The sequence below is a fragment of the Sciurus carolinensis genome, chromosome 9 (genome assembly GCF_902686445.1).
Source record: "Sciurus carolinensis chromosome 9, mSciCar1.2, whole genome shotgun sequence".
NCBI lineage: Eukaryota > Metazoa > Chordata > Mammalia > Rodentia > Sciuridae > Sciurus > Sciurus carolinensis.
In genome coordinates, this window is record NC_062221.1 from 40,232,077 (window position 1) to 40,259,262 (window position 27,186).

The window sequence follows — 27,186 nt, forward strand, 5'->3', positions numbered from 1 at the left end:
ATAGATTAGTATTATGTAGTTTTTGAAATGTAATTTTTGCCTTTATGGGTTCCAAAATACTGAAAGAAGTGTTACACGTGAATTGCTATAAAAGCAAAATTTAAATAATCACAGAACCAGCTTATTTAACTTCCTTATACTAAGTTGAGTAAATGGTTCAAAGTTTGGCTAAAGTTGAAGTTCTTTTCTTGTTTAATCCAAAGCAGTTCATTTTTCCTTAAAGGTAATCAAAAGAGTCAGACATGGTACAAATCATTTTGTTGGAGCAGAATTATGTCTGTGGTTTATTTAAATAATGTAATACCAATAAGGGAAACTTTAAAGAATATTAGAGTATTTGAAATATATGGAGAAATAAAAATGGCAACACAAAAATATAAAAGAAAATTAAGTACAGGAATTATTTTGTAGATATCACTGATATATTGGGCATACTAACAATATAATATATAAAGAATAAAAGCTAAGTAATAACTTTCAAGAAGGAATAGCTTGAAAAGTTCACATTGAGGGAAACCTATTAACTATTTAGGAATATGTATTAAAATATATAGTAATCAAGAAGTTCTGTAATTTCAGATAAAATAATGTGGGAACTTAAAGAGATGTTCAGGGCTTTGGGTGTCCTCATAAATAAATGAGCAAAGTTACCATTTCTGAGTCATATCTCACATTAATTTATTACTGTAATCCAAGAAATTGCATTTTGTTCCAAATAAGAAAAGAATGGAAGCACCCGTTACATTCTAAAAATTTCGAGGAAATTAGTAACAGAAACAGTTGTGGATACTGTAAAAAGCAATATGGAAATTTTGAGGAGAACGAGGACAGAGTACTTAAATCTATTGTGTTGATGTAACAAAGCCCAGACTTAAAAATAAAAGCAAGGTTTTCTGGCTTTGCTTATGCTTTAGGTAGAAGCTTTTTACTACAAGAATTCAACTGCTGAAGTTCATTTCCTGTCTTTAATTCTAAACGAGCAATTTGCTGATAATTTCCTGTCTACATTTTCATAAAGTAGAAAGAACACAACTGGTTAAGCTTAATGTTTCAATAACCAAATAAACTTCAGTGAGCACAGTTTAGGAAATTAGACGACTATCTAGAAACTGCTTTTATGATTCTAAAATGTCTAAATACTGTTTATCTGCCCTAAATGTTTGAAAATATTCTGAAAGCCTTTGTGATTGCTTCCCTGACCCTCAAACAAATAGAGCACCATTGCTTTGCCTCAGTGGGTCCAGAGCAATTAAAGTCAAAAGGGTATGAATCCCCTGAACTCTGAGCTATTCCAACACAGATGAGGAAGAAATGACCTCCAGCTCTGTTTTAGCCTTACCCCACATCTTTATGCCTGAATTGGAAATTTGCTTAACTCAAACTTTTTATAGAGTATGCCTTTGGATGCGTGATTATCAGCATTTGGGCTTTAAATTAAAATAAGGCATCCCTAAAAGAGACCCATCTGAAATCTAAATTAAGTTGTCAATTAAAGATGAAGAATGGCTTGTTATTATTGCCTGAAAACGAGGCACCCTCTTTCTCCTGTTGAGATCGCAAACATCTTCCATCCGAAATCCATTATAACATCTGCAGAAGTGGAGCTTAGGAAGTGTATACTGTTTCCAAGGCTCAGAAGAGGGCATGATCCACAAAACCATGAAATGTGAGGACAAATGAAAAAAAAAAAAAAGAACTTCGACAAATGCCAGTTTGTGCCACTATCCCCTTCCAGATGCCAGACAGGGGTAGAAGAGGAGCCGAATACTAATTGCAAAGGGAGATTTTATTAGACAGATTTAAGTGGAACAGATGAGTCCAAATCCCCCTTTTTATTATCTACTGTACACTTAGCTAATGCTTTCTCCTGTGAGAAAGGCTTAAACAGTAAGCACAAATAGCACAATGAAATTGTAATACTCTCCCCGTGTGGACCTGGATTATTTCAGCCACCAGCAATGTGAGTAGCTGCAGGTGTTGCACTAAATAAAGTAATATAAAGTGTCTAAATTGCAACAGTGGAAGTACTGTTTCAAGACCCTTGTCTGCTTTTTATTAATAGTCAGATTCCTTCCTATCAGCAACCACGACTACCTTTACCCTATTATTCAGCAACAATATTTTGATAGGCAAAGATCTATTAAAAATCACTGTTGATATTTTGTGACCATAGTCATTTAGGAGTTGAATAAGCATTCAATCTTCTCACAGAAGGGGAGAACGTAAACTTGTGATTCAGGAAAAGAGGAAACCAGGGGTTACAAAGGTGGAGAGGCCAAATAGAATGAAACAGACCCCCTCCATCAAGGAAAAACCTTGGCAGCATAACTAGAAACAGACCAACCCTAAATCTTAGGGTTCATGGGCTCTTAGTAACATAATTAACTGAAATAAAACTAATATTCCCGTGTTAAGTTTCACCTTAACATACATCAGCAGTTATAAGTAGCAAGACCAGGTATAAAGAGTTAGAATCAGAAAGTGCTCATTTTGTTTGCAGAATGTACCTTAAAGGAAGAGGAAACATTCCTTTACACATTAGTGAAACTTCTAAAATGGGGGTGGGGAGGGAATTATCTACACAAAGAGAACTGTCAGTTTACCTTATTCTTGCTATCAAGCATTGCTTTGGAAGAAGATGTGTAGATCACTTATTTGAAATTTCTTACAAAATTAGAGAGCTCTAGATCTCTGAGGCATTTGTTCTTAAGAAAGGAACTACTAATACCCAGGAAAAAAATGTTGAACAGGAAATGTTTGACCAATGTTGCATCACAAGATATCAAAAGAATTTCACTTTGGCTCCTAGTCTTGATTTTTTTTTAATAGTCACTGAGCTTCTACAAAACGAGTTCCAAAAAAAAAAAAAAAAAAAAATTAGTGATCCTGAAAATTTTCTAAAAGTTTCCGATGATGCCCAAAATAAAGCAAAAATCTTCTCCTAGGATGAAATGTAAAAAGTATTAGTGCTGAGAGAGCAGATAAACATTAGTGATCTGTGAAGAGCATTCAGGAAATTCCATTTATCTGATGAGCTGTTGGCTAACTGACAGTGTTTCATATGTCACCAGCTAACTAAAGCTCCCATTGTGTTTACAAATTGCTTTTCAAGGCATTTTGAATGCCGTTTTGCACGTTAGGAGATAGTTTATTTAGAAATAAATGGTAGACTAAGAGAGGAGTCTTCTTCCTTCTTTTCTTTTTTTAATTGATGTTCATTTGCACCTCAGCACAGTGAACTCCACAAATTCCTGACTCCGAGGAGGATTCTTGTCACAGGACTGCCTGCGGCCATCAGCCATGGTTTCTTTTTGAACAAGCTTTTCTTTTAACACTTAAAACCAGGGATGATTTAACAGAAAGTGTCTCAAGTCTGTGAGCTACAGCCCCCTTAGACTCTACCCAAACAAAGCTACTAATGTGTGGTCAGTTTCTTGGCAACTACACTCTCCGCTGATAACGCTCCTGCTTGCTATTCTCCAAGGAGCCGGCTGCTGGAACACGGCTCCGAGCCTCATCCCCTTGGTGCTCCTGATGCGGGCGATCCTCCGACTGCACGGCGCCAACCACAACATGCTACCCACCGTGAGAGAGCAGGACTCGGGCTGCTCTAGTCAGGACTTATCGTCTATCATACTGATTGACGAAACCAAGAGTGAGCAGAAAAAATAAACACGAACAGAGGCTGCAGTGTATGGGCCAGTCAGCTGGGAGTTTTAGTATTTGGCCTTGGTGATCCTACTCTCATGGTAGGTTATCTTTTCCTTGTGCTATCATTTATCATAACTTTGAGGGCCAGGGAGAGAAACAAACCTACAATTTTTCTATTGGTTACATTCATTAGACTGCTTGCTTTCTTTCTTTTCCCCCCTCTTTTTCTTAGCACTCTTTCCTTTGCCCCCCCATAATAATCCCATCTCTTCAAACGGTATTCCCTAAAGAATGGTGAAATGAAATCTAAATACAGTTCTTCCCCTTTTACTCCTGTTCCACATAGATCATTGCAAGTAATTAACCTTTGTTATTCCATCAAATCTAGAATGCAAACCTACATGTTAATTTACTTAAGTCAGACCCAATAATAAATCTGCTTCTGTGGCAGCTAAACTCAATGAAGATCCTGGATGTTGTTCAGTTATTTGGATCACTAGCATCTTCTTCTTAAATAATGGCACTTGACTTTTTCAGGCACAAACCATGTTTTGTATTGGACTTGACAGCCACTATAAAGTACTCCCCCAAGTGTCAGTAACAAAGATGATTTGTATGTGGCTTGCAGTCTTCCAGTGTTCTAATAGCTTTCTCATTCCAACCCAGAAACATGGAACACAGGGCAGCTGGTTAAAGCTGATACAAGCATTTCTTCTCTCAGCAGGCTATTCTTGCATAACCATTTATTTTGCAGAGTTTTAAAGTGCCTGAAGGATTTAATTATGTACATAGACAACCCCTATAAACTCTATTCTAGGGTTTTTATTGACTTTTGTGCTGGGCAGCTCTTAGGCATTTCAATTAAGTGTTTTTATAAGAAAAACTACAATATTGTAAAAAAACTTCTTTATAGATACTTCCAAACAGGTTTCTTCCCCCACCTGATTGAATAAACTATTTAATTGACAAAACAAAACAAAAAAAATTACAGGTTAATTCAAGGTTGAGTTTTTCCAGTTTGGAAAACTAGAGGGTTGAAAACCACACAGGTTTGTGAAAAGAGACCTGTCGATATCAGTGAGATGACACAGACAGAGGGAGGAGGGCAAGATGACTTTGAAATACGCTCTGAAATGTCATAGGCTACCTGTTACTCAGGAGTTCCCTTAAACTCGTGAGGGTAAAAACCTAAATGCAAAATTTTACATGTTCCACTTAACAAGTGCAGAATAATAAATTACCAAATTCATTTGGAGCACCCGCCTGACAGACCTAACCCTCAAAAGTCTCCAGGAGACCCCAAAGCCGCCTTTGTCTGCCTTCTTCAATTGCAGGGCTCAAGTATTTACAAGGCTTCTGCAAACCTGCCTTCATTATGATGTGGGATATTTCAAGCCCAGCAGGTGGCCAACAGGAGACCAGACCTGCCCGTGAAATATGTAATACTTTTTCATATACTTTAACCAGAAATGTGCCCCTCCACAACTCTCCTAACTGTTCTAATTTCCCTTTCTCCTCTTAATCTCCTCAGCAAGTCATGAGCATGCATTAAAATCTACCTAAAACATTTCACCCACAGGCAATGTAATTCTGAAACAAGCAACCAACATTTCACAGCTCTGGAGTAATAGATTAATTTGAACCTAATGTTGCCGTCGTTTACTGCTCCAAATGTTCTGGTGTAGACATAGCCCTGAGGCATGGTGCTGTGGCATGCACAACTTTGGGAGCCGGAGCTACAGTTGGCTTAACATCTGTGCATCAGATTTGCCATGTGCCTCATTATCCTGCACCCCACTGTGCCTACCTGTCCCCCTCAGCTTCTCAGCCACAGGCGATCTAATTTTTTTCCCCTCCAACTAAGAATCTTTGTTCTCCTTCTCACTTACTAAATTTTTGCAAGACCTCTGCACCCAAGCCGTGGGGATTCAGTCCATGTGAACAGCTCAGGCCCTTTAGATTCTTAATTCTCCATTAGGAAGAGGAAAATTACAGCATTAAGTTTCTGACATGCCACTGCATAAATTGTGCCATTTGCAGAACCTACTAAGTCTGTGACTAAACTCAGAGGCGTGTCATAAAGCATGGTGTTGTTGGTTTTGACTTTAACAAGTTTGGTTGGCTTCAATTATCTGTAAGCAAAGAAAGGGCAACTTCCAACTCCAGATGGAAGAGGAACCAGAATACCAAATCCAGTCACAGAAAGACAAGACTGTCACATCAAAAATTAAAACTAAGCATCTTAAACTATTTAAGGAGTTAGCATTTCAAAGCTCATTGATAATATAACAACCCTACCCCCTCACAAAAATAAAAAATAGAAAAAAAACCAAGGCTTTAAAATATATGTAGCAACCAGGCCAAACAGCTGCTTAAATTTTAATCCTGCTTAAACAATAAAAGAATCATATGACTCCTTTATTGGTTTTCCATTGGAAGTGTTTTGAGTACCCATTTAACAAGAGACAGAATAAAGACTTAGTCCCACCAAAATAATTTAAAATATGCAAAACTTAAATAATATTTATTATCATAAAATATAGGCATTAGTAATAATAGCATCAATAATGAAATATTGATGTTATTATTAATGAAAAGCACAGAATAGCCATACTAGTGTTAAATGTAGACATGCCACTGTCCTTGCCACAAAATAGAAAAATATTTCAAACTAGAGGACTTAACTTCAAAAAGGTCAAAGCTATGAAGGAAGAAGATTTAAAACATTATCTTCATATTTGACAAACCGGAATTATATAGTAGTCAGCATGTAACCAAGGTGACTTAGTATTCTTCAATAATTTACTAATGTAATAGGGAATATTTTATTCTATGTGTTAGAAAATTAGTTTTAAATGATTATTTTCCTAGAACTAACAAATTCTTAAAAATGAATCAAATTCAAACAATTCATACAAACCATTTATCCATAGTTTTAATCCCTAGGGAACAAAATTGAGGCCTTGAGAGAGAATTTTTCTAATGCCCTCCCCAAGTGAAAATATGCTGTGCTCCAGAAATTGTATTGGATTTCCACACTTGCCCACATAATCCTCAACATCTACCCAGCACAGAGCGTTGACTCTTGCACATTTCATTATATGCTTGAATTCATTTACCCTATATGGAATTTGTTACCTTTACAATAAAAAAGTCGCTATTCATTATTGAGAGTGGACAGATGGAACATGTTCAACTTAAGACATCAATAAGAAGAGAGGGAAAAACTTATAATCCATGTGGCACAGCCTCCTCCATCTGGTAGTTCCCCGCTTGTCTGCCAAGACTTTTTTTTCCAAATAAAAGTGAACATTTCTCTTTGGAGTAAATGGAACATTCTCAGATATTGACTCTGATTCTGATTTATACATAATAAGCAAGCATGCTGTTAAAATATGATATTTTCCAAAAGTAACACATATCATTAGGGGAAGGTTTGGGGTCTCACTGGACAAAAGTTGATTAGAACTATTTTTCTAAAAGCATTATCAGATAAACAATTAGTTATTGCTCTGATAGATCATGAAGGCAATTGAACAAGTTATTTCACCTTCTTAAAGAACATATTGAAAGCTACATAAATACAAAATTGAACCAGGAAAGTGACTGGCAATCTGGACAGGAGGACTACATTGGCACGTCTTTCCCAAGCCCTGCATCCAATATGTGATGCCTGATGTCTAAGGAAAGAGGTTGAATCCATATTTACACCCCAAACCACAGCTGTCAGGATCACTTTGCTAAAATTCAGCACACAAGACTATCACTCTTTGGCATGAGTTAAATCCTATCATCTCTCTAAAAGTTAATCAAGCAATTTCATTTATTAATCAAGGCAGAGCATATGTACTTGTCATGTATTTCATCAAATGTTTTTCACATTTGCTCCATATTTCTCTTGCTCTTTGAATAAGCCATCATGTCTTTGTGCGATAGAAGATGAGACCATTCTTTGTTGAAGCGCCAACTCCAGGACATACAAATAATATTGAGGAGCATGTGTCCATTTCTCTGGCAATGATCTACTGATTAAGGAGATCCCTGGAGGGGGAAAAGAATAGCTGCCCATCTACCCACTTCATTTATTTTGGATTGACAGGAGTGTTAATGTGATCAAATGTTTTATTTCTTTAAATGATATCTAAAGATTGCAGCAATGTAGGCAACAAGAACTCTCACTAGCTTTGATATTGAGAAATTTTTTAAATTAAAACTTCTCTGACCTACATTTAAGCTGAATCTTTGGAAATTAGGACTGTGTCAATACAAAAAGTACTTTTCTCCAAATCACTTTGTTAAATGTGGTTGAATTCAGTTAAACTGGTATTTAGAGTCAGAAGCTTGTTGACTTCTGCTCAGTTACATCACTAGCTGCTCAATGTCCTCATCTCTAAAATGAGAATTATTATAATGGCTACTTCATAGATCCTTGTGAAGATTAAATGAGATAATATGTATAAGAGCTCAGGATAATACTTGGCACCCTGTAAAAATAATATATCAGTTATTATTTTTAAATTTTGTATGCCTTTTGGATTTTAAACAAAATTTAAACTATATATAACATCTCTAGAATTGCATTGGTATTAGCTGGGGAAAATCACTCCAAGTCTGTTAACCTGAATGTAAGGGGATAATTATAAATTTGTAGCCTGAATTCAGAACCTCTAATGAAAACATAGAAATTCTGCAATTTTGTGGTTCTCTAAGACCTTCCTATTTCCTTGTGTCCTCACACAGCAAAAACTATTTCAGTGATTTGCATAAATGTTTAATCATCAAATCCAATAAAAATCTGCTAAATCTGTCCCTCTGTTTGTGTTTGCACAAGTTCTAATTTAACTTTCTATACATAGCACAAGACGTTCATGGATGCATTTGTAGGCATTGTTCTGGGGCTTTTGTCTCCTGACATCTCTCCATTCGTCTCCCTTTTCAGAAGTTGTAAGCTAAATTATGTACTTCCAAAATTAATACTTTAATGCCCTAATGCCCAACACCTCAGAATATGGATATATTTGGAGATAGGAAATTTTTAAAGTGATTAGTTAAAATGAGGCCATTAGGATAGACCATAACCCAACCCGACTAGTGTCCTTATAAGAAGAGGAACTTGGGACACAGGAAGAGACATCATGGGTATGCACACATAGGAGAATGACAACATGAGAGGACACAGAAGAGAAGGTGGCAATTGTCAAGCCAAGGAGAGAGACCTGAGGAGTTACAAAGCCTGCCAACACCTTGAACTTGCACTTCTTTTCGCTACTTAATCCATCTAGTCTGGTACTTTGTTAGAGAAGCCCTACCAAACTAATAAGAGTACATTCAGTTTTTCATTCAGTCACCCATTGGTAAGCAGTGTTCCAGGCTTCCCCTCTCTCCCAAATGTCCTACCTTCTAGTATATTCTACAATGCATCTTATTTATTTAAATGTCTGAGAGCCCGGGAATCTGAGATTTCTTAGGCTAGGAATGAATCTATGTCCCTTTGTTTACCAAGCACATACCATGTACTTGGCAGACTCTGGATTAGTGCGTGAATGAATGGATGAATGAATGGATGGATGAAAAACACCTAACTGGCTACCACATCAAACTAAGGAATAAGAACTACTTATACAAATTGGAAAGATACTACCATAACACCAATCCATTTCTGACTGCATCCAAATCATCCCTGTACCCAACATCTAGCGCCATTACCTAGTATCACTGCAAAGGAAGCACACAGACACGGTTCTCCACAGAAAAGTGTAGAATAACACACAATTCTATGATTTCTGGACTATTATGAACAATTCAATCAATAAAACCTACAAATATTGTTTGCCTAATTTGAAAATCTTCCTTGGTTCCCTGTGCAATGCAGAGGTACAGCTACTCTTATTCAGACCAATCTGTCTGTACCCTTTCCACTTTGAGCACTAGAACAGCATTTCTGAGAACTGAAAGTCTAGCCTGTTAGGGCAACCAGCTTTTAAAAACGTTGGTTCTTAAAAACCTATTTTTAAATGAAATTATGTGGTAATAAAATGTGATAGAGTCTGGATTGTATTGATATGGAATTATGGAATTGATGATATGTAATAACATTTGGGTACAATGACTTAGAACATAGTTTAAAGCCCAACAGAGCCCTAGCACAGCACACCAGCATTATGGGCACTTTATGGTTGTGTTACTCATTCATGGTACAAAAAGCCAGAAGGTGGCTCTCAGGAATTCCTGGTAATGAAAGGACAAGGAATTAAGGTGAACCAACCAATTTAAATTTCACACTCTCCCTTCCTATAATTAAATGGAACTGAGGTTGCAAATCCTGTTTCAAAATTTACTTTCAAAATACAAGAAAATGTTGTGAGCAGACATCTCATTTTTATTGGTACTTAGGTTCTGCATATGATTAAGCACAAACTTGCAAAGAATTACCCACATCACCAATGCCATGGAGCTATTCTCAAACTTGCAGGAGCCAGGAGTATTTGGAAGGGAAATGGGAGCAGGCGACCTGAAGCCCACTCCCTTGGGTCAGTGCATGCTGGGAGGGGAAATGAGCTACAGAGCAGACAATTTTCAGCATCAGTGGTTTTACTTTCTTTACCAGGCCTCACAAAAACACACTGACAAAACAAAGGACACAAAATTAATGACCCATGCATTCTGTCAATTGACTCTTAGTAGCAGTGGCCAGTTCACCTTAATTTTTTTGTTCACATTGAACATGTAGCCCAAGGCATTGGTTAAGGTTCACTTAAGAATTCTTCAAAGGCATCACTTGGTTTTCATTAATTTGTTAACTGTAACTTCTCCTTTCTGCTAAGGAACCTACATACCAAGTGAAGACCTTTATACGAAATGAAAAAACAAAAGACACATGTTCCACCAACCAGCTGTTTTTTTTCCCCCCTTCCTTTGCCCCGGGAGTAATCACTTCTCATTCATGAATATTAGAGTAAATTACACCCATCAGATTTTTCTAGCATTTAAATTATATTTAAACCTTCTTCTTGTTCTCAGAAATCCAAGTGTCAACTCTCAGCTATTGTAGAGGATGAGTAACACTGTAGCCTATTATTTCTGTGAGTAATTATTTCCTAATTATTCCTGTGGTCTTTAACCATGATTTTTGATGAAATTCAATTTGATTATGCATGAAACATAGCCAGCTAAATAAAATTTAGGGATTGATGGGAATATGAATTCAAAAAAACTAAAAATACAACTTTTTATTTACATGTCCATACAGAGATCATACCACCCTTAAAATGAAGGTTGTACACCCTGAAAATTTCTTTCACTTACTGACCCACAATGGACATTTTGATAACAGAATAAAATTTCCATTTGCTCAATAATCACAAAGAAGTTCATCTCTATGAATACCTCTTTGGGAAAATTTTAAAATGTAGAACAGTTTTCCAAAAACATGTATCTAATGAATACTGAGATATTAGTGGCAGGGCCTGAATTCTCTTATATCCAATTCAGATCCAGAATATGGAATGAGGAAACAGTTGCTTTTGAGCCTCAAAGGAAGTTAGTAAAAATGCAGTATCATGAAGGAGCCTACCATGAGGACATTTGGTAGTTTTTAGCAAAGGAAATGGATCCCATGAAGCAAATGCACCATTCCTTTCTATAAGCTTCTCAAACAGTTATAAAATATGATAGCAATGCTTGGTTGGTATAACTTTATGTTAGTTGGATCTGTCAGCATTTCCATTACGAACCCTTGATTTCAAGGTTTTATAATTCAGCTGTGAAAAGTTGCTCTAGAAAGAAAGTTGGCAAGGCAGTTTTAGCCAGGGAGTTTATCAAATTGAACAAATCTTTGTTTAGCTATCTCTCAGTTCTGTGAGCCAAGGTCTACTCCCAGTTAGACATGCCAAACTTCCAATGACTTCAGTGCCAGAGAGAGAGGCTTTTTCCCTCTCTTTAAATTCACTCCACAAGAGCTTCTCTCATTCTTGTTTCAGAAGCCGCCAGGACCCAGCTCATATCCTGTGTAACCCAGTGGGAGAGGAGCCACATCATATGTAACCCTGTAGGACACATGAATGGAGTCTTGGCCAAGTGTCTACAGCATGAAATGTGGATAGTACTACAGAGAGAATTGGAGCTTTTGAATATGTATATAATTAAAATGTAGACACATCATATCACTGCTTACATAGTGAAGTGGTGCTCATTTATTTAGAGCTCTGTCAACTGTGGGAGCGTGTATGTGCTTCAGGGGAGTTCTAATTAAGGACAATACCCATGTACTGCTGCATTATCTTTGAAGAGTGAGAGGGGAAGAAAGGCAATCTAAACTGTGTATATCATTTATTCTAGACTTACTGTATGGCTTTTAGACATACAATTATTTTATTGAAGTTCAGGTGTTAAGAAAATATATAAACCTGTTCTTGATCAGGGTAGGGATTAAAGTAGTTTTTATTGAATGTAAAATTGTACTATTTATCAAATACAAGAGGTTTAAAAGAGATAGCCCCAGACAAAATGGTATAATAATTCATTTTAAAATACCATCTATTAAAATATTTAGTAAAACATTTATCTTTACATGTAACAGCTTTCATTTGAAGTTATTTGCTTAGACATACTAGCCTAGATATCTTTAACAAATAACACAAATCAGACAGAAATTCTTCACAAAATGAGGTGTTTTCTTGTTTGGGTTCTGGGGATTTAACCTAGGGCACTTTACAGCTGAGCTACATCCCAGCCCTTTTTATGTTTTATTTTGAGACAAGATCTTGCTGAGTTGCATAGGGCCTCGCTTAGTTGCTGAGGCTGGCTTTGAACTCACAATTCTTCTGCCTCAGCCTCCCAAATTGCTGGGATTACAGGCCTGCACCACCACCCCCAGCACAAAATGAGTTTTAAGTGTCAGAGGACATAGAAGGTATGAATATCAGATTATCATAAGAAGTGTTGGAAATGCTAGGTATCCCAAGGGAATAACAGAAATGGCATTCTAGTAGGTTAGAAAATGGAAGTTTATGATATGCTAAAGTACATAATTAATACAATAAATTTCTACTGCTATACAGTAGATATTTACATATAGTAGTATTCAAATTTTTAATTTGATATTAAAAATATACAATTTATAAAAATCCTTTATAATATTATAAATATTCCATTTACACATTTAAATATAACATCCACTGAATTAATATGATTAAGTCTTAGACCAGTTTATTCATTTGTAAAATTCTACACTTGGATATTTTGTCACAACTATTTGCTAAAGTATGGAAGTAAGTGAACTCATCAATCTAACTGGCTTAGAGTCTCCAGAAGACACCACAAGGCAAATGCAGATGTCATCAGTACTTTTAAAAAAGTAAGGCCTCATCAACAAGCTTTTGTAGACTGCAGGCTAGCGGATGGCTAAAATCAGGTATGGTTTGGGTTTGTACAATGTCTTAATCTATTCTCAAACTCTGGATTTGGCAAAACCAAAACCACATTTTGCCAAGTACTTTCTCCCTTAATTTTTAAGTCCGTGTGCATTTTCAGTGAAATTTGATCCATATGTTTCTTATTCTTTTACACTTAACTCATCAAATATTTTTCTTAAGAGCCATTTGACATTCAAAAGCCTTGTGAGTCTTTTTTAAAACTACAGGTTTTTAGCTCTTTTTAAAACTAGAGGTTCTTAGCTGCCCCACAACAGGAAGTTGAATTCTGCCAAGCATAAATGAACGTGAACACGAACATAATATGTTAATCCAACACCAAAAGGTTTGAATTTGGTTGAAAATTGTAACTGCACAGCAATGTGCACTATTTTTTTAAGTGTCTTTCTGAATGTATCTGTACTTAAATGGTGAATGACAAAATTTAAATCTACTGTAATGAATTTTACTAATGCTGATCAATGAGAGAAGAAAGAAACATCTCTTCAGCATGGAACAAAAGGAATTCTCAGCAAGTTCTTCTGCAAAATAAGTCACTGTTGCTTTTTTTTTTCTTTTCTTTGAACTATTAGACTTCATTTAAAAAAATTGGAACATCTACCAATAGAAAATACATTAATTTCCAGGAACTAAAGTTACATATTTTTGTGGTAGGATGACGTGGACTTATAGTATTGCATATTTCATTCAGAAATTTTATCACTTATGAGATATATCAATATATACTTCATATTATCTTCTGAATTTATGTATTTACAGAATACAGAACATTTTTTTCTCAGAAAAAAAAGAAAATTCCTATATTGGTTTAATATAATTTAATGTCAACATGTTAACTCAACACAAACACATTTAGAAAAGGAACCCTAACAAAAGAGTAATTAAATGACCTACCCTAATTGTTTTTATATTTTTAATCCCACCTTCATTCAATGCAGCTAGGCTTGAGGTCTGTATTCATTTCATTCTCACTGAGTTATGATTAAACTGAATTGAATCCAGTGGTATAAATAATGAGACATAGTATAACAATCCAAAAACTAATGACACAACAAACAATTTCTATAAAATATTCAAGAATTTCTTGTGGCCTGACATAGTGGTATGCACCTGTAATCTCGGTGCTCTGAAGGCTGAGGCAGGAGAATCACTTGAGCCCAGGGTTTTGAGACCAGCCTGGGCAACATAGTATGACCTTCATCTCAAAAAAATAAAATAATTAATCATCAAAACCATTTGTATTAGTTATTTCTCACAACAACCATGTGATGCCATTTTTTTATTAATTGAGATTTTCTCTTCTAATTTCCCATGGCCATGAGGTTAGAGATAACCTTTTGGGGTGAGTAGAAAATATTAGACTCAACATCTGTAAACACCCAAAAGGTGTACTTGGGAAGCAAAATAAAGGTTGAGATTTATGATGTAAGGAGTCATTTTAGCACATCAAATACTTGAATGCAAGACCTCAATGGATCACAATGTATTTGGTCCCTAACGCAGGGAACTGACTTTTTGCTTAGCTTCATAATCTTAGATTCTCAAGTCAAGAGATGTTCCAAGTGTCTCTTCTACTTGATTCAGCTGATAGACATTCATTCATTCAACAGATGCTACAGAGCATCTTCATGACAAAATTTATTGTCATTGTGAAGTTTACATTCTACTGATTTCACTATGGAATGGAGCCAGACCAGTTTCCAAAATATTCCAAAGGATCCCAAGTCTATCGAAGGAAAGGATTCATGAGCACTGAAACCTATTTGACAACCCTAATAATCCAGCTTCTTTAGGTCTAGATGGCTTGCCCAAGGTCACACAGCTACTCCTTCACAGTGCCTGCAATCACTTTAGTAACTGGCAGAGAAGCACACTGTTAAAGCGGGAAGAGAAAAGAAAACTGATATCCATGGAGTGTCCGCGACACAGAACCAACCAGTATTTCATTTAACTAATACTCTAACCTAGTGAACTGAGTAGTGACTCTTTCATAAATTAGGAGCTCATTCGATCCTTTCTAGTCATCTAACATACCTAAACTAATTAGAAAACAAACAAAACTGGGAAACTTTGCTTATTCTCTGTATTTTTGTTGCCTTTTCTGGACACAGGTACCTTCTCAGTGAGAAGGTAAGCATAGATTATTGAACAAAGCAGAAAGGTGTGGCTCAGGTGTAGTCTCAGTGATCAGTTTTTTATATTTGTTCCTTCCCCAAGTAAATAAGTTAGAAGGCATGAAATACTCAAATGTCCTTAGAATTAAGATGCTATTTTAGAAGCTCAAAATAATCTGGTCTTAATTCGTTATGACAGTCCAGACGTCGTTGGGCAAGTTTATTACAACCATCTAATGTTTGCATCAAAATCTTGCACTGTTATGACAACCATCTTCAAGTACTAACTTCTGTATTGTGGCTTAAACATGATAAATTCCCACTTTCAGAAGACATCCAGCTGGTGAGTCCACTTCAACTGCCAAGATGATGTTCCACAATTTCCACATCTGTTTCAGCTCCACTGTCGCAGCCTCATTACTAATATTTAATCCATTTTTTTAAAGAATTGGGGTCATTTTGTTTCCCTGGAGTGAACCTTAAGTGTACAACCAAAATAAATTTTTTAAACAAGAGGTTTTGATTAATGGATAAAACATATATATATATCTTATGTTTGGAATAACTCCTCTCACTTTCTCTATGATTTGACATTATGACAAGATTTAGATGACCTCAAAAAATAATAATCCAAAGACATTTAACTTATTTTAAGTATTCACTCTCTGGTTTTTCTAGAATTCTGTCAGAAAAGTCTTCAAAAATACTTAGCTTCATCTAGTTTCAAATCAAACCAATATAAATAATGGGTAGAATTACTAACCTGCAGGGAATGTCATCCTAAATTTCCTGGCGCTGACTGTGTGACCGTAAGCATGACTGGTGTATTTACTAGAGGCAGTATATACTGTATAATGTTCCCAAAAACTCGTGTAACTAATGCAATATGATAACCACTAGGGTGCTACTGTGACGTAAAGGATATATTACAATTTTATCCAATTCAAACAAGAAGGAAAAAAAAAAAAAAAAGCAGTCGACTTTAATGGCCCTGCCCTCTAAACAAATACATTGCCTGTTCTACTGAACTTAAAATTCAAGGTTATATATAAGTCATCCTGAAATAAAGATAATTCTGTGACATTACACATTCCAGCACCAAGATACGATTTTACTCTTTGATAAATTTTTTTAACAGTCATTTCAAGGATTTCGCCAGTATGAATGCCATGACTTTTACTGAGAAAATATAAGATAAAAATAAACAGATTCAATAGTTCAGATTTCAAATTGGCAAAAAATGGAACAAGTCCAAGAGAGATGGTGCATGCTGGTTGTTGGCATTGAGGTCTGGCCAGACTCACAGATATGTTCAGTCATCAGTAGAAAAAGGTTCAGTACAGGAAGTCCTGAACCATGGGGCAGCACAGATGGGAGAGGGTGCCCAGGCTCCCTGTCCCTATATTCTCGTGCCCCCAAGACCTAATTTCAATGTTATGGAAACTGAGACTCAGGGCTGTGATTTCCCAGGATCCCAGTCCTTGTAGGGAAGGCTCAGAACCATTTCCTAACTTCCAAGAGGTCAAGATGCTGAATGTCCTGAAATAAGTCGAGCAGCAGAACTGGAGCTGAGCAGACAGAGCTTCAGGACATGCAGCCAAAAAAGACAGCCAGCCGGAGATAACAGACATAAGGAAAAGGACTCAAGTGGCCCCCAAACGAGAATTCGATAGTTTTATTTTTTAAGATGTTATAGTTGGTTTAAAAATTGAATTAAAATGATATCCATGTTTAAAAAATGAAGAAGAATGGGTAAAGTCAGAGAAATAGAAATAGCTTGGTGTAAACATACCTGGCCTTCGGTTAGCGTTACAATATACATATAAACACCGAAGAGTGTCAGAGGCATTTTAAGAAATTGGTCATCCCTTTCCACTTTGTGAGTAATACTTGGGAATGGGATAAAAAATAATAATGGCCTCCAGGGAATGTTTAAGAATGAGGTAATTTGCATGTTTCTTCCAGAAAACATTATGTGTATCCTTCTCCTCTGCCAGAATAATTTTGTATTTCTGGCATAAAGAATGAAAGTCTCTACAAAAGTTGATCAATCTCCTGTTACCACTCTATATTTATATTGGTGTAACAGTTGATTCTACACAGTATTGGACTGTGGCTAGTCTGCTATTTAATCTTGATATTTTTTATTCAAGTCTTCATTGAAGAAAATCCCACAGTTCTCTGTAGACTAAATTTTACTCAATTTTTAGACTCTAATTCTTCCAACTTAGAGGTAGTAGCAACTCGCCCAAGGCGGGTGAAAGTGATTGTGTCTCCAGAGAAAACTTGAATAATTACATTTATCCCCTGCAGGCACATTTTTTCCCATTCCATCACATAACATTTTGGCCTGTTCTCAACCATCAAGTAAGACCAGTGAGCTGTGGAGGAGCTGTTGTGATTGTGTGGACAAATACTTCTATTTCCTTTAGAGGTAGAACCTGTAGATCATACCCGGACACAAGTCCTATCTTTACATCTCATTCTGCAAGAAGGTAACCCACCTCTGTAAGCAGTGGTAATGTCGTACGAGCAAAGTAGATTTCAGAAACTTATAATAAATATATTAGAATAAAAAATAAAAAGATGTCGAAGACCAAAGTTTAGTGGTAGAAGGGACATCAGAGTTTATTTACTTATAATAACCCTTGTTTATTTACAGTATGGACACTAGAGCTCAGAGAGGTTAAGACAACTTACCAAAGCTTATCTCCTTTTACTCTTCAAAAATAGGTGGATAGATATATCAGTATCTCTAGTGTGGTCATCCTGAATTCTGAGTCATCTGTCACATAAAACTGTGGGTTTTCTTCTCTTTTTCTGCTCCTTTCATGGAACTTCTCTCAGCTCCCTTCTGTGCCTGCGGGCTTAGATGGGTTTGTTGTTGTTGTAGGTAATGGTTCACCTTTCAGATAATACTCACTTTGAGAAGTCTTGCTTTCTAACAACTCAATGCACCCATACCCTATTTCTGTAAATGGAGAATGTTAATAAGCCAGTCTTATCCAGAGCCACAAATGGAAATGTGGTCATAAAGCAATTCCATCCTTCCACTTCCCTAAAGAACTCCAACACCCAGGTCACAATTAAGGCTAACAATATAAACTATTATCTGTATTCAGTTTAAAATGCATTTACACTGTTTTCTCCAGTCTAATCTCATTTAACTCTTAAAATAACCCAATAGAGTGGTCATTTCTAGATTCCTGTGTTGCAGATAAGACTGAGGTCACAGGCTGAACATTGACAATATATTATGTAGGGTTTTACAAACTGAATGTCAAGCTCTCTCTACTGTACCATGAATACATAAAACTCTAAGTTTGAATAATGAGCTACTATAACTAACACTGCCCTTTACCAAGAACTGCCCAAATGAGTTGTGTTCTATTTAACAAACAACAGTGGGGTCTGTGCTTCTTCCCTCCCCTCCCTTTTTGTCTCCTCCTCCTCCTCTTCCTTCTCCTCCTTCTCTTCCTCCTCCTCTTTTTCCTCCTCCTCCTCCTTCCTCTTCTCTCTCTCTCTCTCTCTCCTCTCTCTCTCTCTCTCTCTCTCTCTCTCTCTCTCTCTCTCTCTCTCTGGTTTTTCTTAATTTCTGGTTACTTTTTCATGGAGAAACAGCATAGGCTGTCCCAATAGCAACCATTTTACAAATTTCCATTGTTCCTTCTCTTCTTCCTGAATGTTTTAAGGTAGTGACACAGACTCAAATCATGTTATCGAGTATGACTGGCATGAAGTTCAGTCCTGAGAACATTTAATGCTATGCTTAGGTTTTTGGTTCTGTTATTATTGTGCTTGTTTTCTTCCCTCAAAATACTTTCTGTTTATCAGCGGAGGTCCAGGGCATAGGGACTGAAAGCATTCATCCAGTATGTTGGTGAAGATCAGGGTGATTTGCTGCATGAGAATATACCCTCAGAATTCTGACCATGCAGGCAAGAACCTGACTCCACAGCTCACTGGTTGTGTGATCTTGGGCAAGTTATTCTATGTCTTTCTGCCCCAGTTTCCTCCCCTGTAAAATGGGTTCTTTTGACAGATTAATATATTAGTGCATATAAAGCCTTAGAAGGCGACTGATACAAAGCAACTACTTAAATGTTAGCAATTATGAGTGTATATAATGGTATAAAATGGCAAAAGCATTTATTAATTTCTTTTTTAAATTTCTCTTTTTAGTTGTAGAAGGAATCAATACCTTTATTTTGTTTATTTTTATGCAGTGCTGAGGATCAAACCCAGTGCCTCACACATGCCAGGCAAGTGCTCTACCACTGAACCACAACCCCAGTCCCAGCATTTATTAATTTCTAATTATTTTATTTTTTATTACTTGGTATTAGTAGTTTTGGGTCTATGTATGAATGTCATTGAATTTCCTGGCATTTAGTCCACTAAAAGTTTCAATCATGTTGATTCCTAAATTGCCTCCACTTACTCCATCGCATTCTAAAATTTATCTTTTAAAAGGAATATATACTCAGTGACCAGATTTGGAAAAAAAAAAAAAAAACTCATATTAAAACTAACAAATAAACTTCATCTGTTGTGATACGTTCATTTTCATTAAAAAGACATCAGTCTGCTTTGTGCTTGCATTAGAAATAAAACTTAATCTCTGGCAGGCGTTTCTCATTTTCCATTTATTCTCTAGGGAGCATACATTGGCATGCAGGCAATGATTTTTTTTTCTTTTTTGGCTCTGCACCATGGTTGCAAATGGTGTCATTGTTCTTGGTTAAATCTGCGAGAAGTAAGACTACCCCTCTCATTTTTTGGCTTCACGCTAAAGTAGCCTTCATGGCAAAGAACTACATGGGTTTATCAGTCTCCATTCACTGCCCATATTCCAAAATGATCAAAGTCTGCTAACATAGCTATACATTAAGCTTTGTTTTCCCCTCTTTCAGTTTCTGCACTTGTCAAGAAGTATATTTGTTGGAACAAAATCTAGATTTTTTTTCTGTTAGTCAATGCAGAAGCTTCTGAGCAAAATGAGGGGGATAAATATTTACTCCTGAATTTCAATGCAAGCAGAAGAAACAGATTTAGTTGTCACTTGTCAATGAATATTGTCACTGAAAATTTAAAACAGTTGAAAAGATGGCACTTGTGTGTCAGAATTCAGTGAATGGATTGGATATTAATTCTAATAACTCCAAAGACATAAAACAGAAACAATGACTATCAATCCATGATAATAGACTACTTTTTCTCTAAGTACTTTATTCACCCCCTCTGCAATCCTGATTACATAACAAATTTACCTATGAAGTTATTTCCTTATAAATAATGTAAAAGTAAGCAGCCTCTGTTGGACATTTTAGATGCCAAGATTAAAATAATTGTAATCTTATATCATCATAAGAGATAAAGTTATTCTAGAAGACAAAGATACTTTTTTAAACTAATAGATCTGAATTACTTCTCTTTGTCTTTTATTCAATAATAGGTTACACAATCATAAAGAATTGTGTTTAGTGACTAATTGTGCACCATGTCGCAGTATCATATGAGATATTCAACGTTATGTAGAGAGTAGTCACAGTCTCAGAAATGCATGTTAACCACCGATTAGAAAAAAAAAGACAATATGCTCATGATGTAGTGTCCATGGTTTGGAGCATTTAGTAAATAACATTATTTTTATTTAAGTACTATAATTATTTTAGTAGTAAAAATATTCCTTACTTTAACAGTATCCTGGCATGTATTTTGCTATTTGATTGCCAAAACAGAATAAGCCTTTGTGTCTAAAATACACTTACTTGCCAAACTTCTCTCAGATGTAAAGGTTTGGCTGAAATGCCTCTTCCAAGAGGCCCTCCTTGACTTATCTTGCAATCAGCTTTGTTACACCATGCTTCTCAATTATAAAGTAAACACAGTCTCCTATTTTCCCAGGCCGTATGAATTTCTGCATGCAATCTTCTAATTCCCCAGCTCTGCTTGCCCTGAGATTTTTGTGGCTGAATTTGACAAGCAGAAGTAAAGGAGATGGGTCAGTTCAGGGTGGACCACTCAGAGCAGGTAAGTCTTTTCCATGATTCTCTCCCCCTTCAGGGGTGAGCTTAGAAGCCTGGTGTAACAATGATGGAGTCAAAAAACCTTGGTTCCTCCAGCCCATTTTAGCACTAGACATCAAGCAAGATGTAAACTATTGTGTTAAGCCATGAGTTTGTTGAGACAGAAAACATTTATTACTGTGATTAATATGGTGACAGAAAAATTAATTTGTTTTGTTTTGCTATGAAGAGGCACATCATTTATGTCGGAGGTAGGTAGTTGTATTACAGATGCACCAGGGGCTAGGGATGTAGCTCAATGGTAGAGCATTTTCTTTGCATGCACAAGGCCCTGAGTTCAATAAAGAAGAAAATAAATATAAGTAAATAATGAAAACTATTATTCTTGCTGGGCATGATGGTGCACACTTACAATCCTAGCTACTTGGGAGGCTAAGGCAGTAGGATCAAAAGTTTGAGGCCAGGCTCAGCAATTTAATGTTGCTAAGTTTTCTCAAATTAAAAAAAAAAAAAAAAGGACTGGGGATGTAGCTTAGACATAAAGCACCCCTGAGTTCAATCCCCAGCAACAAAACAAAACAAAGCAAATATACAAAAAAGATGCACCAGGATGCACCTCTTCCAGACTGGGAACAGAAGTGGGGCAGGATCACTCCTTGACTTCTGTTCAGCTGCCTCTTTGCCTAATACTTCCTCCTGTGCTTTCCTTGACTTCAAACAAGAAAACTCACAGACTGCCCTTACATGATGAGCTGAGCTTACATTAGTCATTTTCACTATTGCCTCAAGATAGAAGGTATTTAAATCTTGCCAATGATAACTGACAGAAGAGGAACTCTTAGGTGTGACTCTCTCTTGAGATTACATAGAGGAGAGCACACACACATACATACACCCGCACACACTAGTTTATTTTTACATATTCTTTCCTTTTTTTTTTTTTTTTTTTTTGGTAGTACTGGGGATTGAACCCAGAGCCTTATGCTTGCAAGGCAAGCACTCTACCAACTAAGCTATCTCCCCAGCCCTTTACATATTCTTTACTCATGAATAGAATTGTTGAAAGAATGGAGAAATGTTAACTCTGGATCTTGATTTCACTAGTGAATACTAAATACAATCGTGAGTTTCTGGTTTCACAACAAATAGAAATTAGACTATCAAAGATTAATAATGATTGTTCATAATAACTAAAAGTAAGGACCTGTTATTTACATAGCAAAGTCTTCCCCTCTGTTTTAACATAAAGGAATTGGGGACATAGGGAAAATATAAGCCCTAAATCCTGAATGAAAACCTTACTAAGTAAAATTATTTTTACTTCCTTTTGTTATTTCAAATTACCTGATATATCAATAGATAACAAATGAAAACTATTTTTTATTCCATGTGGGGATAAAAAAAAAAAAAAAAAAAACTATTCCCCGGGGCAAAAGTAAAACTAAATTTACAGATAAGAAAATAAACTCTGATATCAATTAATAGATTAAATAGGAATATGATAACTTCCACACAAGGTAGTTTTAGATGTTAGGTATTCTAGGTCTGGGATTTATAGCCCTGGAATTAAAACTTAAAATCTAAGTAGACTACACCACGTATTATAATATACTTAACTTCCAAATTCCTTTAGAAAATCTGATGCAAACATCTAACATGGGGAAATAAGTACTTTGTGTCATTTTCCTTTCCGTAATTTGGGGGTGGTGTTTTTTGCCTTGGCTACTGGGAAGCGGTATACTAATTTCTCTCTTTTCCTTTTCAATACTTATCTAATTTTATTTGTCTTTCTTGTTAGCATGTCTGTATTTTTGTTGCAACACGCCACAAGTGCTTTGTAGAAATAATATTTCTACAAACTAAAAAATAAAAATAGTAAAGGTCCAGGTAAAGATAGGATTACATTCCTGAAGCCATGTAGTCCACAGGGAAGCATAGTATGTTAAAAAGGAAGGAACCTTAGAATTCTTTTAATCCAACACCTTTGTAAAGTAGATAAGGAAGCAGACCCAGAGAGGTTAGGTATCTTACCCTAGAAAACACAGATAATCAGGGGTCATTTCTCTTACTTCATCTCATTTCTTCTTATTTTGATGTATATCTCTGCTTTAAATACAAAGTCCAAATAACCACATATAATTCTCATTTATTTATTTCACACAAGTTTCTCAAACTCTCTACATAAAGAGAGAGCATTAAACTTAATGTACTATAGAGACCCACCCTCACCCTGCCAACCAACAGCAGGTCTTTCCACAAACCACTGTTCAGGCTGCTGCCAAGAGAAAGAGATTATTCCCATGGACTCCTGCCAGAAGCCTGGCTGGGGACTGTGCTCAGGGCTAACTGTTGCTCTGAGTAGTTACACTAGTCAGGAGCTAGAACTGTCAGGATTTCTACCATTTAGGATCTACTTAAGCAGGGGCAAAATCCAAAAAAGTTAGAGAAAGCTCACTTGCCAATAATCTTGATATATAAATCAACCCCAATTTGGAGGAAGATTTTTTTCTTTAAGCTTTATCCTGGGCTATGATACATGGTAAATAATGGCATCCTGAAGCTGTTCATTCTAAATCATTTCTCCATCAGTGGATAATTGCTAGGGCTGATCCTGGCCATGCAGGTCATGTTGTGGCTAATACAGGACCTTCTTCATAGAGCTCTGCACTGATAAGACGTGGCAGGCAGGCTCGATGGAATCCAGACCAAGGGCTGTCCATGCCCTGCAGGTCGCAGAGATGGGTTCCAAAGAAGTCTTGTTACATAAAAAATCAGTATGTTCACAATATCCTTCCTTGCCTTATAGCAAGGATGTGCAATAATCATTTGGTAAAGTACATTTAACCTTCATAATTTATAAATATTAATATTATCATCTCTATCTATTATTGTCCAAATGATCCAGTTTTCAAAAAAGATAAGTTTGGAATTTGACCCAGAAGCAATTACTCAAAGATTCAGGTTGACAAGTCTTGCTGTGAGGTTCTTTTCATGTTCAAAATCTGGAGAGAAAGGGTGTGTGACATCAGAGACCAGGAACCCTTTAGGCCCTTGGCCAGCCCTGAATGCGATGCGATACAAGCAGAAGAATAAAATAGCAAGCGAAAAATCCACATAAGTCAAATACTTTAGGAAAGCACCACGGGAGGATGAGAGAATGGGGTCTGCTCCCAGGACTGATACATTTTCCTCCACAGACCCAGTGACATATCTGATGCTAATTCTCTACGGTCCTCTCCCCTTACCAGGACCTCCCTATCCATCCTGGGGTACTACTTGGGGAGTCACTGGCTAAGGAGGAATGAGTCAAAGGAATTGAGAAGCCATTTGTCACTTAGTGGACAGAGTGGCCTTAATGGATTTCTAGGTATGGAAGTCTTCTGGGATTATTGCTTCTTGAAGTCTTCCAAGGTCTCTAAACTGTATACTGCCAAGAACAAAAACTATACAGAGTGCATTAGTTACCAGGTAGCATGGCTGCCGGTCAAACATCAACAAGGATTTTCACTTTGGTAATTTCTTACTCCAAATAATTATCTTACCTTGAAATAAATACAAATAAAAGGAATGGACAGAAATCAACCTTAGTAAGAGACAAATTCATAGCCAGATAGTGCCATAAATCTCATGACTGATGAAAGATTGGCAAATGAATCCTCCTCACCAGTGCCCATGAATGCATCTGTTTGTGAAGTTACATGTGAGTACATTGACCTCTCCTTATAGGACCTCAGTAATTGTGTCACTTTTAGTCAGAGTCTTAAATTACTTCACAGGGGTTTCAATTTCAGGTTTCTGAAAACTCTCCATTAAACATGCAGGGCAAAATATTTTCTATTTACTTCTAAATATTTAAATGGTTTTTCTTATTATCTACAAAGCACACCTCGATGAAATCATCATCAGCATTCATTCTGGTGCTCACATCAAGTCAATGGACACAATGGAACCAGTACCTCACTAAACATGGAGAACCAGCACACACTTCCGAGACAACAGCATTCAAGTTTTCCTCCATTGTTTTGCTCATATGAGGCAACCTGCATTTGTGGCCCCATATTATACATGGGCTTTCATATTGGCAATTTGAGAAATATTATTAAAGAAAGAATACTGAAAAACATTGTGCTTTCAATCTCTACAAGTAATTTCTTAATATTGATAAAGGTGCAGAGACAAGATGCTGCCTACCCAATAATAATTCCTAAAAAAAAAAAAAACCTGCTAATGGATCCAGTTTTATTCAGGGTATTAGAGGAAAAAAGAAAAAAACTAGAAGAAAGGGGGTGGGGCAAGAATAGACTGTTTCCCAGCATGCCTTGCAGTTGGGCCAGTTCTGTTCAATTAGATATAAGCAGTTAATCACTGGGTGGGGGCTCAGAAAAGCAGTTCAAAGGTGGCTGATTAATGGCTGAAGAACGTTCTTAACCTATTTCTTTAGCACTCAGGATGTCTGGCAATTAGCAACCATCTTGAGAACATGTGTTTGAAGGTCACACCTAATGATAATACAGCAGGAAGCCAGAAGATTCCAGGGTTCCTAATGACATGGGGCTGCTCTACCAGCCAACTGGGCCAACCTTCAGACTTCTTTTAAATTTTAAGCCACTGTTTTGGGGGAGGGTCTCTGTTACTTACAAAGATATACTAGGAAAGTGGAAAACAGCTGGCTTAAAGTCTGGTTTCTGGTCCTTGCCCTATCATGAGCTGTACAGACTTTAAAAAGCTCTCTTTACATCTCATGGCCTCCATTCTCTTCTCTGTAAACTAAGAGCAGTATGCCAGATGATCTCAAGGAAACAGAATTCATTTCATTTCAAACTGCTCATTGTACTCCCCAATATCATTCTTAAATACTCATATAAAAAAGAAAAAAAAAAACCCGATATCACATTGGTGCATTTTAAAATAAAAAATAAATAAGAGGGACAAGAAGTTACAAACCCTAGAACACAAAAATCAGCAGATAAAAGCTTAAACAAGTTTCAATAGCAAGTTATGGTTTTAGAAACACCACTAACAGAAAACATTTGAGCCCAATCTCAGACACTGTAAGGAGGACAGGTGAATGGAGGCAGGAAAGAGCTGTCCTTGCTTGCTTCTAGCTCCATTTTGAAAAGGACCTATTGGGCTTAGGAGATGGGCAGTAGGGAAAGACATTAACCCCAGCCAGACTGTCTATTGGACTTACGTGATAGACCATTAGCCTATTTTGGACATATTTGGGTCAAAGTTGGAATCAAAATAGTTGAAACAATGTTGCATTTTTTTCTGAAAAAGAGTCTCCTTTTCCTGGTCTTCATATTTTCCATTCCTTCCTGTATACTTTTGGGGTATAGTAGTAAGACAACAGAAGAACAGTTTCTACCATAGTCCACTTTTGCAGAGCACATCAATTCTGCAAGGGTATATAAATCAATCTGTAGCTATTCATCACCTACTGTTTGCATGCTGTTTTGCCAGGGGTTGGAGGGGCTATAGAAATAAGAACAAGCCAATTCTATGATCCTGAGAGGCAGGGAGAAAAGACTTCTGTGATTGCATTTTACTCTCCTATTTAAAGAATCTGTTATTAATATATAGATGCTACAAGGCATTTATTTCATTCAGGATGATGTCCATTAATGGCAAGATTTAGTGTATATTTCAAAGAAACACCCCCAAAATCTCACAGATTTTTCAGTATCCCCTCTAGCAGAGAGAATAATGCAGAAAAAAATTAAGCTGATAGACAAGAAATTAAATGAATTATAAAGTCTAAACTAAGTTTCCACCTTCCTGTCTGGCAGTTACCATCCAAACACTCTTTCTCTACCTACAATGTCCTTCACCAAGTCGAAACTAAATCATCTGGGATGGAAAAATCTTTGATAGGCCCTTCCTACCAACCTTGTGAAAAAAGATGTATGTCTAAGTTTATGGCGACAAACAGTGTTATTATCTCCCCTTCTCTAATATTTA

At 36.5% G+C, this 27,186-nt stretch overlaps 1 protein-coding gene and 1 long non-coding RNA gene across 12 annotated transcripts in view; one reads left to right on the forward strand and one right to left on the reverse strand.

Annotated features, from left to right (window-relative positions):
- The window catches only part of Mecom (MDS1 and EVI1 complex locus), a 530,147-nt gene that overhangs the window by 141,376 nt on the left and 361,585 nt on the right, over positions 1-27,186 (reverse strand). The window lies entirely within an intron of this gene.
- LOC124992925 (uncharacterized) lies at positions 3,542-25,326 on the forward strand. Its single transcript, XR_007110215.1, has 3 exons — positions 3,542-3,749; positions 21,104-21,229; positions 25,107-25,326. It is a non-coding gene; the product is annotated as an uncharacterized LOC124992925 (long non-coding RNA).